Below are 14,600 nucleotides of genomic sequence, written 5' to 3'. Positions count from 1 at the left end.
CCATCTATCTATCTATGCATCCATCCATCCATCCGTCTGTCCGTCAGTCCATCTATCCATCCATCCTTCAATCTGTCGGCCCTTCCATCCATTCATCCAACCATCCATCCGTCCATCCTTCCATCCGTCCATCTATCCATCTATTCATTCATCATTCTTTTCTTCTTATATTCATTTAACAGTCCATCCATCCATCCATCCATTCATCCTTCCTTCGTTCATCCATTCCTTCCTATAACCATCTAATAGTCCATTCATCCATCCATCCTTCCTTCCTTTCTTCCTTCCTTCCCTCCTTCCTTCAATTTATCATCCATCCATCCATCCTTCTTTCCTTACTAAATCCATCTAACAGTCCATCCATCAATCCATCCATCCATCCATCCGTCCACCAATCCATCCACCCATCCATCCATCCATCCATCCTTCTTTCCTTGCTATATCCATCTAACAGTTAATCCATCCATCCATCCATCCATCTTTCCTTCCTTCCTTCCATCCTTCCATCCTTCCTTCCTTCCTTCCTTCCCACTTTCCTTCCATCTATTATATCCATCCTTCTTTCCTTCCTATATCCATCTAACAGTCCATCCATCCATCCGTCCTTCTTTCCTTCCTTTCTTTCTTCACCCATTCCTTCCTATAACCATCTAATAGTCCATTCATCCATCCATCCTTCCTTCCTTTCTTCCTTCCTTCCTTCCTTCCTTCCTTCCATCCATCCATCCATCCATCCATCCTTCTTTCCTTACTAAATCCATCTAACAGTCCATCCATCCATCTGTCTATCCATCCATCCATCCATCCATCCTTCCTTCCTTCCTTCCTTCCTTCCTTCCTTCCTTCCTTCCTTCACCCATTCCTTCCTATAACCATCTAGTAGTCGATTCATCCATCCATCCTTCCTTTCTTCCTTCCTTCCCTCCTTCCCTCCTTCCTTCCATTTATCCATCCATCCATCCATCATCCATCCATCCATCTTTCCTTCCTAAATCCATCTAACAGTCCATCCATCCATCCATCCATCCATCCATCCATCCATCCATCCTTCCTTCCTTCCTTCCTTCCTTCCTTCCTTCCTTCCTTCCTCCCTCCCTCCCTCTCTATCTATCTATCTATCTATCTATCTATCTATCTATCTATCTATCTATCTATCTATCTATCTATCTATCTATCTATCTATCTATCTATCTATCTATCTATCTATCTATCTATCTATCTATCTATCTATCTATCTATCTATCTATCTATCCATTTATTCAACAGTCCATCCATCCATCTATTCTATCTATTTATCTATCTGTCTGTCTAAGAGTTGGGATTAGGTGTTAGGGTTACTACAATAGAAGAAATATTTGATGCCAAAAAACAGCACATGTAATTACAATTTGCAATTTAACATTCATTGTTGAACTTTGTATGTCTGAAGGTGATAACAAGATGCTTGATGAAATAGGATGGTGTGTGTGTGTGTGTGTGTGTGTGTGTGTGTGTGTGTGTGTGTGTGTGTGTGTGTGTGTGTGTGTTGTTTGAATGTGTAAATGATTACATGTGGAAGTGGAATGGCTGTCCTCTTCATGGCGTTCCGATTGCGTTCCCTGATAATTGGAGAGGGCCGTGCTGTTTGATCTATGTGATGAATAGATGATGAGATCTTTATGAAATCAGTCAAGCAGGGTCCTGGTTCTCACACACACGCTTGTGATTCGGGGCCGTCTGCCTCTCTAGGGCCCCACTGGAGAACAGAGCCCTGGGGAGACAGCAGCGGTCACCGGGGGTCAAGTTTATGGGTAATGATATATCAGCCGGGCGTATTTAAGGCTTTGCTAATTCTGCTCTCAATTATGGGCTCCCCCCTGTTCATCCCCTGGCCCCTCCACGCACCAGAGCTCCACAATCAATTTGAGGAGGGTGTTGCAGTGAGACGTGCTTTACAGGGAAATGACAGGACGCTTATGCTGCAAATAAGAGCCGTCCCAGTACAGATGGGTTCTCTGGCCCTGTCTGCTCCCTGGGAGAGAGATCTACAAGAGCGGAAACCCTGTGTGTGGAAACCCTCCCAGCTATCACATGCGTATTGGGCAGCAATGCATAACATCACTCTTGGGTCAATTTGCAATTTGGTGAAATAAACATTGGGTATTACCATTCTACTCATCTGCAGTATGCAGTGCGCTTTACTGATACTATCAATACACACAATAAAAGTATGCAGATTTTGATTATGCATGAAATATCAGTCCTATCTATCCATCTATCTATCTATCTATCTATCTATCTATCTATCTATCTATCTATCTATCTATCTATCTATCTATCTATCTATCTATCTATCTATCTATCTATCTATCTATCTATCTATCCATGCATCCTTCTTTCTTTTTATTCATTCATCCATCTATCCATCTCTCTATTCATCCATCCGTCCATCCATCCATCCATCCATCCATCCACCCATCCATCCATCCATCTATCTATCTATCTATCTATCTATCCATCCATCCATCCATCCATCCATCCATCCATCCATCCATCCATCCATCCATCCATCCATCCATCCATCCATCCATCCATCTATCTATCTATCTATCTATCTATCTATCTATCTATCTATCTATCTATGCATCGTTCTTTCTTTTTATCCATCCATCCATCTATCCATCTATCTATCCATCTCTCTATCCATCCATCCATCCATCCATCCATCCATCCATCTATTCACCAATCCACCCATCCATCCATCCATCCATCCATCTATCTATCTATCTATCTATCTATCTATCTATCTATCTATCTATCTATCTATCTATCTATCTATCTATCTATCTATCTATCCATGCATCCTTCTTTCTTTTTATCCATCCATCCGTCTATCCATCTCTCTATCCATCCGTCCGTCCATCAATCATCTATCTATCCATCTATCTATCTACACATTCATCTTTATATCCATCCATCCGTCCGTCCGTCACTCCATCCGTCCGTCTATCTATCTATCTATCTATCTATCTATCTATCTATCTATCTATCTATCTATCTATCTATCTATCTATATCTATCTATCTATCTATCTATCTATCTATCTATCTATCTATCTATCTATCTATCTATCTATCTATCTGTCTGTCTGTCTGTCTGTCTGTCTGTCAGTCTATCTATCTATCCATACATCCTTCTTTCTTTCTTTTTATCCATCCATTCATCTATCCATCTCTCTATCCATCCGTCCGTCCATCCATCCATCCATTCATCCACCCAGCTACATATACAATCCAACCCATACACAACCCATACACCTTTGACTGTTATGTTGTAACAATGTGCAGCCTTCTGCAAAGCTGCTTTGGAATGATAATTATTGTGAAAAGCGCTACACAAATAACCTTGAATATGTATACAACTTGTAACATCAAAATCTGACCAAGCAGAGATCATAAAAAGACAATAAAAGAGCATATAAAGCCTTTTGAAAGCTTGCCAACATCGGTGTTCACATAAAATTGACATTTTTATAAACTATACTTACTTCAGAACTGAAAATGGTTTGGAAGTTTTTGGTCAGCGTGGTTTCGAGAGGTCAACAAAATGAAGGCTGATGAGGTCAACATGCCCAAGATGCTTTTATAAAATAGTAAAATGAAGATCAGTGATGCTTTTAAACCTTTATGAGCATCATCATAAATCACTGATATCATCCCAACATGTCAGACTACAGACCACAGTCTCTTTCCTTCCCTTCCTCTCTTAGTCTCACCTGCTCTTGTATTTCTCAAACACACACACACACATACACATGCACATGTTATACTTGACATCTGTCTATTTCTCTACCCTGCGGAAGCGGTTGTGACATTGCTGTGCCGAGGAACAGATTAGGAAGCTTGTTGAACTGGTATGAGTGTCACATCGGGCTGTTTAAGAATTCAGATGAGTTTGGGAAGAAATGCTCCGTGCACAATTACACAGAGAGGAGTGTGTGTACTACAACAACTGCTGGCTTCTACATCATTTAGAGCAATCAGAACAGACGTCACTCTGGAGGCAGTGGAAACATGAACTGAAACACAAGTCTGTGGTAGAGACGCTGCACTGATATTGTGTGTCTGATTCCCTGCTAATGTGAATTTAACTGTTTGGAAGAAAATACTAGTGTAGTGTCTAGCTAATGCATGCAGGGTTGCATAGAGTGTCGAATGAGAAGGAGCACATAGTATGCAACAGTGAATGTTTTGAACAAGGCATATGCTATGTGTTTAATACAGCAGGAGCAGTCAACTGAGTGAAAATATCTTTAGGAAGGAAGTTAGAAAGGGGGGGTTGGAGGAAAGATTTCATGCTGGCTTGACAAATCAATGGATAGATGAATAGATGGACGGACAGACATAAAGAGAGAAATAAAGACAGACAGACAGACAGACAGATAGACAGATAGATAGATAGATAGATAGATAGATAGATAGATAGATAGATAGATAGATAGATAGATAGATAGATAGATAGATAGATAGATAGATAGATAGATAGATAGATAGATAGATAGATAGATAGATAGATAGATAGATAGATAGATAGATAGATAGAACGGATGGGAGGACGGACGGACAGACAGACAGATAGATATATAGATAGATGAAAAGAGAGAAGGATGGATGGATGGATGGATGGATGGATGGATGGATAGACTGATAAATAGATGGATGGATGAAAAGAAAGATAGATAGATAGATAGATAGATAGATAGATAGATAGATAGATAGATAGATAGATAGATAGATAGATAGATAGATAGATAGATAGATAGATAGATAGATAGATAGATAGATAGATAGATAGATAGATAGATAGATAGATAGATGATGGACGGACGGACGGACGGACGGACGGACGGACAGACAGACAGACAGACAGACAGACAGACAGACAGACAGACAGACAGGATGGATGGATTAATGAATGCACGGATGGATGGATATATAAACGAATGGGTAGATAGATAGATAGATAGATAGATAGATAGATAGATAGATAGATAGATAGATAGATAGATAGATGGATGGATGGATGGATGGATGGATGGATGGATGGATGGATGGATGGATGGATGGATGGATGGATGGATGGATGGATGGATGGATGGATGGATGGATGGATGGATGGTTAGATAGATGTAAGGAAATATAGACGAAGATGATAGAGTGACTAGCTTTAAAACTGCTTTCTGTAAATAAATACACACAGCTGGTTTCATTCAGTGTTGTTTCAGTGTTTGTTTTGTTTCTCTGTGTGTGTTTGTGTGAGAGAGTGCATGTCAGTATATATGTGTGTGTGTGTGTGTTTGTGCAGGATCATCCGGGGTCTCTGGCCGCAGGGCATAAGGAGGCTACGTATCATTAAGAGCAGGGTAGGCCGGGCTGAGGGGGCTCCGGGTGAGGGGCCTTCAGTGCCAGGAGCGTGTATTGATCAGGACGGCTCTCCTGTCACACACGCAGTAAAGACAGCCCGCTGATCTGAGACGTCTGCCGGAGACAGCACACACACACACACACACAAACCTGATGAGTCCTGTTGGTCTGTAAGCACTGTCAGAGCGCTGGAAAACTCTCCGGCTTCACTGAAAAAAAGGCCAGCTGATAAGAAGCGTTCAGAAGAGGAGCTGTCAGGAGTGAAGCGCACACAACTGACAGCTGCTTGTTATGTTTTCTCCTTCGCTCACATTTGCAGGGTTTTTTCCCCTCTCTCTCTTTCTCCTCTGCTTCTTGACCTCATGGACTAGTTTCCATGGTGTTGTGATTTACTGTGGGGATGGACTCTCAGCTGAGCTTATCAAAGGTGCTGTCTGACACACAAACATGACAACAACTAATAAACACACAAGCAAATAAATCACATCAGGACGGATAGTGCAATTTGAGAGATCCACTCTGCAAAGTTTGGTTCCAGCTCTATATGTACAGTTTAAGGGAGAATTATTAGCTCTCCTGTGGCATCTGTATTCTATTCAAATATTTTCAAAGTAGGCAAAACCGAGGAAGCAAATTTTATAGTCTTTCCTCTTCATCTATCTATCTATCTATCTATCTATCTATCTATCTATCTATCTATCTATCTATCTATCTATCTATCTATCTATCTATCTATCTATCTATCTATCTATCCATCCATCCATCCGTCCGTCTATGCATCCATCCATCCATCCATCCATCCATCCATCCATCTATCTATCTATCTATCTATCTATCTATCTATCTATCTATCTATCTATCTATCTATCTATCTATCTATCTATCTATCTATCTATCTATCTATCTATCTATCTATCTATCTATCTATCTATCCTTCTTTCCATCCATCCATCCATCCATCCGTCCGTCTATGCATCCATCCATCCATCCATCCATCCATCCATCCATCCATCCATCCATCCATCCATCCATCCATCCATCCATCCATCCATCTATCTATCTATCTATCTATCTATCTATCTATCTATCTATCTATCTATCTATCTATCTATCTATCTATCTATCTATCTACCCATTCGTTTATATATCCATCCATCCGTGCATTCATTAATCCATCCATCCATCCTGTCTGTCTGTCTGTCTGTCTGTCTGTCTGTCCATCCGTACATCCATCCATCCATCCATCCCTCCATCCATCCATCCATCCATCCATCCATCCATCCATCCATCCATCCATCTATCTATCTATCTTTCTATCTATCTATCTATCTATCTATCTATCTATCTATCTATCTATCTATCTATCTATCTATCTATCTATCTATCTATCTATCTATCTATCTATCTATCTATCTATCTATCTATCCTTCTTTCTATCTATCTATCTATCTATCTATCTATCTATCTATCTATCTATCTATCTATCTATCTATCTATCTATCTATCTATCTATCTATCTATCTATCTATCTATCTATCTATCTATCTACCTATCTACCCATTGGTCTATATATCCATCCATCCGTCTATTTATTAATTCATCCATCCATCCATCCATCCATCCATCCATCCATCCATCCATCCATCCATCCATCCATCCATCCATCCATCCATCCATCCATCCATCCATCCATCCATCCATCCATCTATCTATCTATCTATCTATCTATCTATCTATCTATCTATCTAAATGTCTGTCTATCCATCTGAATGTCTGTCTATCCATCTGAATGTCTGTCTATCCATCTGTGTATGTCCTTCCATCCAGCCATCTAACTATCCATCTCTAAAAACTGGACCACCCCAACCACCAAATTATGTTTTACTAGTGAATCATAATTTGTATATTAAAATTATTTCTAAATTATTATAAATAACTGCACATTTAACCTAATTTTCTTTGCTATAAATAATTCTAAACGCATCAGCTATGCATTTCCACCCAGCAATCTGTGACTAGCTGATAAACACATACAAATGTATGCAGAGGCTCATTACCACAGGGTGATTTGGAGACTGCTCCCCTGGTTCAAATTCCACACCAAAAAAGTCCACAAATTCCAACACGGAGCGTCAAAAACACTGTGTGACATTTTAGTTCAAAGCCTCGTTCCTTTGCTCTGCTTCAGAATGGATTGTTATCGCGCGCAGTAACCCACCCTGTGATAATTATCGTCAATAATTTATGCAGGCGGCCAGTGGATGGTGTTTTTTAAATGGGGTTGCTGTCTGCAGTCGTGCTCTGGCTGCTCCTGCTCATTTAGCTGGCTTTAATGTGCCATCTACCATTATCTATATGAGTCTGCTGTGCTTGTTTTTCACCTCTTTAGTTTTGTGCAAAGGGGCACTTTTTTCTCTCGTCTCTCCCTCCTTTCCCTTCCTCCTTTCTCTCTCAGTTTCATTTTATTGTATGTTTGTTCTCTCTTGTGTCTTTCTTCTTTGTGTTTCCATGTAGTCATGTTACTTTAGTCTTCACCTTACATTCTTTTTTCACTATAATTTTATTATTAATATTTAGTTATTAATATATATATATATATAAATGTGACCCTGGACCTACACTCACCGGCCATTTTATTAGGTACACCTTACTAGTACCGGTTTGGACTTCAGAACTGCCTTTATCCCTTGTTGTATTGATTTAATAAGGTACTGGAAATATTCCTCAGAGATTTTGGTCCATATTGACATGATAGCATCATGCATTTGCTGCAGATTTGTCCACAATGCAAATCTACTGTTCCACCTCATTCCTAATGTGCTCTATTGGATTGAGTTCTGGTGACTGTGGAGGCCAACAAACTGTTATTTCTGAATGCGCTGATACTGCGATTTAAATGATTTGCAGCAAATCTATTTGTTGATGGTGTAGTACGTGCTTAAAGCATTTACTCAATGTCATAAGCTCATTTTTGGCAGAAGTGGCGTTTAGCGGCTTTCACATCTGAACTCTTCATATATATATATATATATATATATATATATATATATATATATATATATATATATATATATATATATATATATATATATATATATATATATATATATATATATATTAGAACTGCACAATTCGTCGTAAAAAGATTGCGATCTCGATTCGACCCCCTAGACCATCTTAATCCAGCATTTTTACAATTCTGTCAATCATATTTTCAAATTCAGGACAGAAGCAAAGGCGGCTGCACAAGTCTATTCATTGTTTCACATACATTGCTCAGCAACATGGACACCTCCAAATGATGTTGAAAGAGTCACATACTGAATTCATAAGGTATAATTCACCTAAAAATTTTATTTTTGTCTTCATAAAATGCTGTATTCACGGCCGGGAAATCACGTGATGTGAGCTGTTGACCATGAGCTGTTACCACAGAGAGAGAAAGAGCGGGCGCGCGCTCTACTTAATGATAGACCTGCGCGTCTACTTTAGTGAACAGAACCTGCATATGCTGTGAGTAACAGGTAATAAAGTTGTAAATAGTATTCAGTTCATACCACAGAGTGATCAATTGAGTGAATGTTTACAGTGTCAGTATAACTACTCTAGCCTATATAATGTTGATTTTACCAAGTGAAATAAATAGTCTAATAATGTTGTCAATGACAGATTGCAAGCATAGGCCCATATCTCAAACATAATTCAACATCAGAATTGTTAAAAGTGGGATAAAATTATTTAGAGAAACCAGTAGACCTGCATATAATATTATTATTGTTGTTTTACCATATGTTTGAGGAAAAAAACAATAATAATTCCCGACTCATATGAAGCTTTATTTTACATACAGAATCGTGAGAAAATTGTGATCTTTATTATAGGCAAAAGAATCGCGATTCTCATTTTAGCCAGAATCGTGGAGCTTGAACATGAAACATGAAAATATTTACATATAAATATATATATATATATATATATATATATATATATATATATATATATATATATATATATATATATAAATATACATATATATACATATGTAAATATATATATATATATATATATATATATATATATATATATATATATATATATTTATATTTATTTATATGTGTATATATATATATATATATATATATATATATATATATATATATATATATATATATATATATATATATATATATAAATATGTATATATATATATATATATATATATATATATATATATATATATATATTTACATATGTATATATATGTATATTTATATATATATATATATATATATATATATATATATATATATATATATATATATATATATATATAATTAACAAGATGAATTTCTTATTAGAACTAAATAAACCTTCTGTTGTCATTGTCTTTTAGATGCAGGAAACTATTTTTGTAAAAACGCCACACTTATTCTTAAGATACATAATAGTTTGTTCAGTTTTGCATATATGATGAAGATTGTAAACACATTTGATGACATAATTATCAACAGATAACCTGGAGTAGCTGCTTTTCAATCATTTGCATTTATTCACTTAACTCCCATTAGATGTGTTGTAAGTGTCCTTATATCCCTCACACACACATATACAGCTTTTAAACTGATATATTAATGGTTAATTCATAACTCAGATCAGATCTAGTATCTCACACTTGCTCTAGTGAACATGTTTGTCTTGTTTTCCAGTGCTCTGCCTTTGATGTCTGCAGTTTGAGCGCGCAGGCGTTTATTTGGCTCTTTCAGGCAAAGTGGTGATAAAGAAGGACTGATAGTGGACAAGAAGGCTGGAGCACTGAGGGGTGTTTTTGAGCCGAAATGAGGCCGAATGCTGTCAGAGGGTTTGCTGGCGCTCGCACTTGAGATGTGCTGAGGCTCCTGTTGTCTGGATGGCAAAAACGAGAGCGATTCTGCCAGCTTGCTGCACGCTTTGTGCTGACAAAGACTTTTTTCATGACAAAGGATACAAATTTTTCAGCTGCCTAAAGAGAAGCGTTAGCTGGAGGGAAAGCGCGCTTGTGTGTTTGTGTTGGAGAAAAGCTAGACTGAAGGAGAGAGAGGCAGAACATGAAAGCTTGTTTTCCCGCGTAAGCCCACCAGTTGCACATCACACGCTATTAACGCCAGAGACATTTTGCTAAAGAGAGGACTTTTTGTTGTCATTTAAAGGTCCCGTGAAGTGCTTTAAATGTGCGTTTTTATTTGATGTTTAATAGTAATCTTACCTTAAGCATGAAAACAGAGCAGGACATTTAGTAGCTCCTCGCCAATAGCATTTTGTTTTTATCACAGGTCTACCTGAGCGCACTAAAAAAATTATTCATTGGATTCACATTTTTTGTTGTTGTTGTTTTTTTTTGTTTTTTGTTTTTTGAAGGAAAACAATTCATATGAGCCCGGATTCAGCCATTTTGGAGTGAAAGCACTCGGCTGTCCATCGGATCTTATTACTTTGGCGATGGCAAGCAGCTGCTTTGTTTTTTATTTATTTACAGTTTTTCTCAGTCCCTTTTTGTGCATTCATCACATTACTATTTACATTTGCACAACAGTTAATGCATTTCTCAAAACAATTGGTCATTTGTGCACATCCTAGTAGCAGTTTCTCATTCCTTCCAACAAATTGCAGATGCTTTTGGACATGCATCAATTGCTTTCATGCAACTCTCTGCTGTTTATAACATTATCATTTGCTTATGTCATGTCAGTCAAAATTAACTAGACTTGTGAATGCTGAATAGTCATTCCATATAAAACTAAAAGTCCTCATTTCATTAATTGAGTCATTACATACAAAAATGTTGAACTAGTTGTCAAAATCTGTCAAACAAATTTTATTAAAAAAAAATATTTTTTTCTAAAAATGTCTTCAAAATTGAACAATTTCATGAATGATTTACAGACCTGTGTATGTTGTTGGTTCAGTTCCAATATATACTGCAATGTAGTTTACAGTTGTGCCCAGCTTTACCCAAAGGAAGCTTATGCTTGTTGTAAATAAGGGTGTGTTTATTCTTTTGCACAATGCTGTGAATAAATTAGAATTGCAACAAGCAAATGCAGCAAAAATGTGAAACATACATATTCGGTGTCTTGTACTCAGATACATCACTAAATGCAGTGACTGAAAAACTTTGCTGTAGTTTTCAAATGGCTGTGCAAGTAGTATATAGTGCTGTCTTGAGCATTTTCAGGAATTGTCACCAACATCTGACTTTTTTGCATTGATAAAAAGTCCAGAGTAAACTGTCATAATGAAAACATGACTAAGCCATTTGACTGTTTTGTTCAAAAACAATGGTGTCAGGACTTTTCATTTTGATGTTACTGACACTTTGATTGACATGAATACTTGCTTTTGAGGAATGAACTATCCATTTTGAGCATGTGACGTGCTTTTGCAGGTTATCAGCTAGGTATTGCAGTTTTGCTCAAGACAGCACTATAGACTATTTGCACAGCCATTTGAAAACTACAGTAAAGTGAGACATCACTGCATTGAGTGAGGTATCTGAGTACAAGACACTGAATATGTATGTTTTACATTTTTGCTGCATTTGCTCTTTGCAATCCTAATTTACTCACAGCATTGTGCAAAAGAATAAACACACCCTTATTTACAACAAACATAAACTCCCTTTAGGTAGAGCTGTGCACAACTGTACACAATATTGCAGAACATATTGGAACTGAGCCTATACAACTTACACAGGTCTGTAAATCATTCATCAAATTGTTCAATTTTAAAGACATTTTCAGGAAAATAAAGATTTAAATTTGTTTCATGAAATTTGTTTGACAGATTTTGACAATTAGTTCACCATTTTTGTATGTAATGACTCAATTACAGTTTTTCTAGTTTGCTTTGACCTGGTTAAAGAAACTAGGTTCCTCTTCATTTTCATTATCACTATCCCAGCAGAGCAGAGGACCGGTCTTGCAAATGTGTAAACCCTTTCTCATTGGGTTGACACATTTTCCCCACCATTTTTCCAAACAGTTAACACAGATGTCATTCAAGCAGTCCAAACTCCATTGTTTTAGTTTTGGTAACCAAACAGAATCCATCTATTCCTAACTATTAAAAACTACCAACATCAGTATGAAATCACTGAAGCACCGGTTTGACACTCCTTCACACAAATCTTCAATTAGCCATCATTCTGCAAACCTTATAAAAACGATGGAAGGTCTGTGTTGTTCTGTGCCAGCATTGATGGAGGAGGTCAATATGGCTATGTCCTACACTCCCAATAGTTTTGACTGTATATTAGTTTACATGTGTTTTCTCTAATATTTACAGTATTTTATTACTTTTGTCTGTTTTTTTATATACAGTATTTCAGTTTTCAGCCACACTTTGAAAAATGTCATGAGTTCAATATATATTCAATCAAAGCACATCTTATTCTTGATCCAATTCTTTGCAAAAAGGCGAATTTGACAGCCCAAATAGAGACAACAAATGCCATTGGCTATAAGCTACAATGGCAAGCAATGGTGGTGCATTTTGAGTTCTGTATTTTGTATTTTGTTGTGCATTGTGTAATGATTAATTGAAAGAGCTCATATACTTGTTTGCAAGTTGTGTAGTTTGAAGGTAAAACTAGCTTTTGTTGCATATGTTAAATGTTTTGACACGATATGTGCCTTTTGCAAGCAAAATGTGTCATTTTGACCATGAGTGCCGCTGTTTAGGCCTGTGTGTTAACTGTTTTGAAAATGTGTAGTTTCAGTTGACAACTGCATCCAAGCAATCGAGAAAAACTGTAATGAAATGAGGACTATTAGTTTTATATAGAATGACTATTCAGCATTCACAAGTTTAGTTAGTTTTGACTGACATGACAGAAGCAAATGATAATGTTAGAAATAGCAGAGAGTTGTATGAAAGCAATTGATGCATGTCCAAAAGCATTCACAATTTGTTGAAAAGAATAAGAAACTGCTACTAGGATGTGCACAAATGACTAATTGTTTTGAGAAATGAATTAACTGTTGTGCAAATGTAAATAGTGTAGTGAGAAATGCACCAAAGCGACTGAGAAAAACTGTAATGAATAGCATAAATAATACTCGGTACAACTACTGTTTTTACGTTACTGTGAGGGTTGGGTTTAGGGTTGGGATGAGGGTAGACGTTAATGAAATACAATAAATGAGAAGTTCAATAAATAATTATCATTAACTTCCAGCTGCGACCATATCCGATCTAGCAGCAACTGCTATATCTTGTGTTTATGTTTATGTTTTAGAGCTAGGGTGCCACCATTTTGGAATATCGCTGTGTTGGTTCCATTCTCTAAGGTGAACAGATACAGAAGTAGTGACCTGACCAAACAATTTCTTCAAAATGGTTAGTTTAATCAGGTTTGTTATATATATTTTTAATTAAAGTGGAAGTCAATTTATAAAATGACGTAACCTTGACTGACTACTTCCACTTTAAATTAGGCCTGCTTCAAATCGCGCCGTTTGTCGGAGCGCAAGTTCTAAAGCGAACTCAAGGTTTCATCCAGTCTGACATTTCTCTCTCTCTCGCCCATGAAAGAGGCGCTCGCGGATCGTTTTGCCTTGCTTTGGCACAATGAAAGTTCAGGGTCAGCATTGACTGAAAATGATACACTCTCCCGGGGGAATCTGTGCACTTTCCAAAATGTAAATCGCACCTCAGAAAGGAGTGACGCTCGCTTATGTGTGTAAAGCGTCCGGCGTGCGCTTCGGCTCCCCTGCTGTTTTCTGCTCACCTTTAAACAGCACAACAATAATCAATGGGCCGTTATTAATGATAAAAGTCATTTGTGTACACAGTTCTGGCCTCCCGCCGGGGCCGATAGGACTTTGTAGTTGTGGAGGAGCATTTGTGCTTGATCTGTGTGCTCTGTATTGGATTCTCCAGCAGGGCAGCCAGTCTGACTGCTCTCCGCTCCAGAACTATCGGCTCCATCTACCGCGGATTGATCCAACCTTTCAGAAAATATGGATGTGCTCTGTGCCCAATGAATTCAGCAGGACGTATCTTTATTTCAACTGAAAATTACTGTTTGATTATATTGACTGGAAATGTTGATGGCCTGCAGTTACTCTCAAACGCGCGGGACATTTGGTTTCATTTCATCGCTATCAGGGGAGTTAAATCTCCTTTCTCTGAAAATATTATCGGATTCCCAATCACTGAAGC

At 37.5% G+C, this 14,600-nt stretch overlaps 1 long non-coding RNA gene across 9 annotated transcripts in view; it reads left to right on the top strand.

Annotated features, from left to right (window-relative positions):
* The window catches only part of LOC137495912 (uncharacterized), a 461,128-nt gene that overhangs the window by 293,999 nt on the left and 152,529 nt on the right, over positions 1-14,600 (top strand). The window lies entirely within an intron of this gene.

The sequence above is a fragment of the Danio rerio genome, chromosome 6 (genome assembly GCF_052040795.2).
Source record: "Danio rerio strain M-AB ecotype USA chromosome 6, GRCz13ab, whole genome shotgun sequence".
Taxonomy (NCBI): domain Eukaryota; kingdom Metazoa; phylum Chordata; class Actinopteri; order Cypriniformes; family Danionidae; genus Danio; species Danio rerio.
This window is presented reverse-complemented; position numbering and strand designations above follow the sequence as displayed.